The sequence below is a fragment of the Daktulosphaira vitifoliae genome, unplaced genomic scaffold (assembly GCF_025091365.1).
Source record: "Daktulosphaira vitifoliae isolate Bord-2020 unplaced genomic scaffold, ASM2509136v1 Scaffold_1, whole genome shotgun sequence".
Lineage (NCBI taxonomy): Eukaryota > Metazoa > Arthropoda > Insecta > Hemiptera > Phylloxeridae > Daktulosphaira > Daktulosphaira vitifoliae.
Genome location: NW_026099572.1, coordinates 46728402 through 46734659, shown reverse-complemented (window position 1 = coordinate 46734659; position 6258 = coordinate 46728402).

Here is a 6258-nt window from a genome sequence, read left to right as displayed (position 1 = left end):
ACATGTTTTTTACTGTATGTAGTGTTTTTGTGGGCTATTTATTGAGAAAACAACATTGAAGTTATTATTTTTGAATTTCTTGTAAAATTTCCTTTACTTGAGTTTTACTTTTATAATTCTAAGTTAAGAGAAAAAAAAGTTACGAGACATAAATCAGTTATTTCTATTAAATTTGACTCTTTGATTCAACTTAATAGGCCCGGGGGCACGGGTTAACCTTAACGGATCGGTCCCAAATTTTGCACAGCTCANACGGGTTAACCTTAACGGATCGGTCCCAAATTTTGCACAGCTCATTTCTTTGACCATTAAAAAAAAATTAAGGGGTAGCGTAAAAAAAAAAAAGACATTCGATTTTTGAGGGCCACCCTAATATATATTCTAATAATGTTATATAATATAACATTATTAGCAACCTTCTATATTTTTAATAAAACATCTCTACAAAAATAGTTTTAAACATCATATTGGTAACGTTTCGTGAACGTTATTTTTGTAACATGAATGGGACATCATGTTTGATTGTTGTAAATATGTTACAAAGAGATGTTTGACATATGTTTTATAAGTGTTAGCATTGCTGGACAAATGCGGTCGCAGGGACGTTTTTCATACTCTTATGGAACGCAATTTGTAAAGTTGCATGTTTAAACAAAACCACACAAAACATTTGTGGAACAAATTATTGCACAGTGAGTAGCTACTGAAATACTGATCTAATAGTTATAGACAACCAGTTATTTTCTTAATTAGATCACTATTATTATACATGGATCATTCTGTAAGCAGGTGCATTTTTTTCATTGTTCTTGAGAAACTCTTATTTAAAGATATCCCGTCACTGTTTGCTCTATTCCTATTTATCATTTTATTTTATTTTACTTATTGTTTTTGCACATCTGCAATTATTTTTTCTTGGAATCAAAAATAAATTATGAATAATGTAACTTAAAAAATATATTTGATTAAAATCTATTACTATATGATAAAAACTAAAGAAAGAAATAATAAATTCTTTATAATAATAATTATAAAGAATTTTAAAATAAAATAGAATCCATATTTTAGCTGTATATTAGTTAAATTATTAATAATTTAATTAAAACACTTGGTACATTTGGGTACATTGAATAATAATTGCTTGCTCAATTATAATTATATTTTGTTGGCAGTTTTGCAAAATTACAACAATAATAATATAAATAATAAAACTGTGATTTTATTAAAAAAATGTTTAAACATAAATCTTGTTACTGATAAATCATAAAAAAATATTCATTTAATTTAATCCAAAACTGTAAAAATGATTTAAACAGTATTGAAAAATACTTGCTGCATAAAAAGTTAGTAAAGATAGTAAAACATAGTGGGTCACTTCTATATAATTTCGAAAAAAAAAATGTATTATACTTATTTTTGATAATTTATATTAAAAGTATTATTACGAACAATGTTACCAATAATATCAATAAGAATGTAATTTTCAGGATAACGATTCAAATATCCAGTGTTACTATTAAATAAAATACTAGTAATGTTTGTCAGTTTTACCAAGCTAAAAAAATAATTTAAAAATTTATTGAAATAAATTAACAATTGTCAACTTTTTCATCAATTAAAGGCATTAATGACCAATAGTCAGGGCATCTTGAAGGTGCAATGAGGGTATGATACTCTCTTAATTAAAAACATGTTGCTATTATATCAACGCATAAAATCCCAGCACAACATAGTTGCGACATTGCTGGGATAAGTATAGATGACATCTGACAGTGATTAAAATCACTATTATAAAATATTCTTTTATACTGATAAATAAAGATAGTGTTTAATTTTCAGAAGGAATTGTTTAAACAACATCAACTCTTATATCCTTAATTATATCCGTATACAAGTTTTATGATTTATTAGTATAATACAGGAATAAATATGTATTATAGTAATTAAATTTAGTAAAAATAAAATGTTATAATCTAGATTTATATTCAGTTTGCTTATAAGTTACATGTGTCAATGATCCGCGTATCTTACTACACACACAGAAGTCCAGTTTGTAGCGGAATAATCGATGCTATGCATTAGTTTGCGTGTCGTACTTGTTACTTCACGCTGACTTGTAGCCAGTGATTTGGCGTTTTTTAATTTTTTGTCGGCCTGTTTAGGCAAAAATCAACAGTGGTTCGGACTATTTGTAATTCCATAACTATTTTAGTTATAGTCCATAGACTATTGGAAAGCACTCGATAGCCTTCAACAGCAAGTGGTAGTGTGGGTTTGATGATAACTGGGAGATATTTATGTCTTAATTTATGTATATATATAATAAAATGCTCTGTAATCAAAATTTGAGCCATATGTCGTCTTGTTGTTCGCTTTTTTTTAAATGTAGCAGGAAAATACCCGACCCAGTCTTTATAGTTAAGGTTCAATATTGAACATCGTTACATTTATGACAAATCTATATTAAAACTGTAATTATTTTATTGATTATAATTAGTTGATTATAATGTCAGATATAAATTGAAATTTTAATTTATCATAAGCTATGATAACTAGAATATAATTTTTTTAGCATTGATGCGAAGCTGAGAAGGTATTGGTTTTACTAAGATGCGTTTTTTTTTTTTGTGTCTGTTACCATTTTTTCTCAGCTCTCGCCGAACCGATTTCTTTTAATGATACGTCAAAAGATCACAAATCGTATCTAGTCGAAGACATTACCCTCAAAAATTGAAAAAAATCCCCTCGTTCCCAGTAAATGGGGGAAACCTCCAAAAAAAATTTTTTTTTTATATGTGACTCTTTACTTGCCCACGGGGGGGATTTAAAATGACAACTTTTTCACAAAAAATTAATTTTTTAACTTAAATTTTGAAAATGTTCCGGAAGGTCTGACACTTTTATATATATCTTAAATTAAAGCTAATGTAATATACTTTATCATGAAAAAAAAAAATTTCGGACTTTATTTTATCTTCACGGTAAAATGGCTACCGAATGCTATTTTTGTGTGAAAATTTTCGATTTTGTATTTTACATTTTTAACTTTATTATGCTATAACTATTTGAAAAGTGTATTGATCAATAAAATTTTGTTATTGGAAATACTATGTTTTAATAATCCCTTTTTCATTCGACATACTTTATCTTAATCAGGATATTAATAAGGAACTAGCAGTTTATGAAGTTTTTGGAATAATCTACCAATTTTTTAAAATTAAACACTATCTAAAGATTTGCATCGAAGCGTTTTTTTTTGATAGTGATTTTAATCACTGTCAGATATCATTATACTTAATCCAACTATGCCACGTCACCACTGTGCCGCGACCCCCTTTTTTAAACATTAAAAGCTACAAAAATCCCCTCTAAAAATGATTTTAATTAACATTTAAAACTTATTAAATAATTTTTTGTAAGCTTTTTACACTGTAGTAAGCAATTTTAAATTCTTAAATAAAATAATAATGTCATATAAAGGGATAATGCAGGGTAAGCAAGTTAACAATTTTGGGAACAAGAATATATAAAGGGTAACGAGAAAAGTAAAGTGGGATTGACATTTGACTAAGAAACATCTTGTTACGAGTCAGTACGTTTTGCGCGTGTAACTTTGTATTTTTTACGGATTAATTTATATTGAGTTCATTGTTATATTGTATTTTGATTTGCACTTAGTGTAAATACTGTATATTCACCATGTTATTAAAATTGCATGTGTGAGTGTTGTCTAGAGTCAAGGTTGGACTGCTGGTCCTTTAGTCGATCTTAACAGTTAGTGTGCATGATGGCTAGTTTTTGGGCTTAACCGTCTTTTAGTAGGTATAGTGAAAAGGTTAGTTGTATTGGTGGCTGACGAGGAGCCACCTTTCAGTCCGACTTTTGAGCTGGACCGTGCTGACAGGTCTAAAAAGTACCCCTCTGATGGTTCACTAATTGAAAGGATTGGGACTGACCAATGAACCTAACCGGAGGACTCGAGAAGAACCAAAACGACGAATTTAACGTTAAAACCTTCTCAGGTTCGCATTAGTGTTATAAAGGTCTCGAAATAAGATAAAAAATCAATCCATCCATTAAACTAATTTTTTATCCACACTATTTGAGATATTATTTTTATAGTCATTAAACGTCATTACGAATTATTTGAGTTTATTAAAGAATCGATTACTATAGTCAATAAATCTTTTTGAGTTTAGACTAATAATAAAACGGAAAGTCGTTTTTTCAATATAGTTAATTTGATAAAAGAAATCTTAATTTCTTAAATTTTTAATTATGATGTGTTATATGATTCATTAATGTCAAAAAACTTATGTTTAATGATTTTTAAACAGTTAATAAAATACAAAATAATTTTATTACTTGTGTTCTTAAATGTTCATAGCATTTTAGTTATAAAAGCTAATTTATGAATATTTAGTAGGAAAATTTGTCTTATTATTTTTTCGAATAATCAAAATGTTGTTAAAGATTATTTTACATTTTAAACTAATAGTACTGTTCAAATAAATTATGAAAAATATTTTCTATTATTCATAATATATTCCAGAAAAAATACTTAATAATTTTTCAGCGTTATTAAAAAGTATGTTTCATTTATTTTTATTATTTATTGATTATAAATAATTTTGTGGAGTACCTTAACAATTTTATAATAAATAATAATAATATTTTTCTTTTCTTACATATTTAGACTACATAATTAAAATTACTTTATGATTACTACACTCAGAATAAAAACCTCAAGGTTCAACATTTTTTAAAAAATATCGAGTTCTACTGTAAAAATATTTTATCTGATTTTAGTTAAATTTCCTTTGAATGGATTATATGGTTTATAAAATTAAAAATCGTTATCATATCAACTACTGATATCTTTCACTAATGTTATTTTTGAAAACCAATACCCAAAGTAGATAAATTCATCTTGCCTAAACTTATTTTTAGAAAATTATCAATATATTATTGTTCATAGTCTCTCAGCATTGCTGCTTTATGTGTTAAAATTATCCTATTAATATGTACATTATTAATAATGAATTAAATGTAACAAAGCCGCCGGGATTAATAACCGGCCATGGAAATTTTTATTTTGAAGTAATTGAAGCAATTATATAATACAATCTTATATATATATATATTAACGATAAATACAATGGCGTATTAAGATTTTACTTATGGCCAACATATAATTAATAATTAGTGTAGAGGCGCTATCCTTTTCTTTGAACAATTTGTTAAAGACGTTTTTTTTTAATGTCTATAATTTATTATTTAACAAATTGTTTACGTATAATTTTTATTTAATAAAATTTTATTTTCACATTTTATTTTTGATCACGTTGTTATATCCAATAATCATGTGCCATCATGGTAGTATTCTACCGTCCATAATTGTCCAAAGAAAAGGATAGCACCTCTACATTTTTTTTATAATTATACTATCAATTTATTGTAAGATTGTCATACGTAATACCTAAATAAACCATCGTATTTAACGTTAATATATGTATAAGATTGAATTATATCATTGCTTCAATTACTTCAAAATAAAACAATACTGGAGTACTATACAAAAAAAAAAAAAAACAATATTTGTTACGAATTTTCAAGATATTCCTATATTTTTTGAACCAACACCCAATTTTTCACTTTGTATTTTTTCAAAATACATAAAATGTATATTTTTGAAATCCTTATATAGTTTTCTATTTGTTGGTTAAAATTTTATAATTATAAGTTAAACCAAAAAAAAGTTATACCTGAAAGTATAGTTTTTAAACATTTGTTATCAGGATATTACAGTGTTAAGATAAATAATTATTAAAAATTTTTTTCTAAAGTGTTAATTTTGTTAAACACCTCATAGTATGAGGTGTTTCAATTCATAAAATGGCTAAATTCAACTAATGTAGAATAGAAATACTCGATAATTATCATCAGCTATTGGGACGAAATGCTCCAATTAACAAGTTTAGAATTTTTATTGCGTAGCTCAGAAAAATTCTTATATTATACCTTTTTTTTTTTGTACTAAAATGTATAATTTTTTCAAATTTAATTATTTTAATTATTTTTTAAGTTGTTTAATTATTTTATATTAAGAATAATTCATTAAAATTATTTCAGTTTTCAAGAATGTGACAATTTTTTTTAATAAGCATGTTAGAAATACAAAAACTATTAATTACTTGTTTTTATTAATACTTTTCATGTTAGATTAATGTGTAAAATTATTTTAATGTAATTTATTGT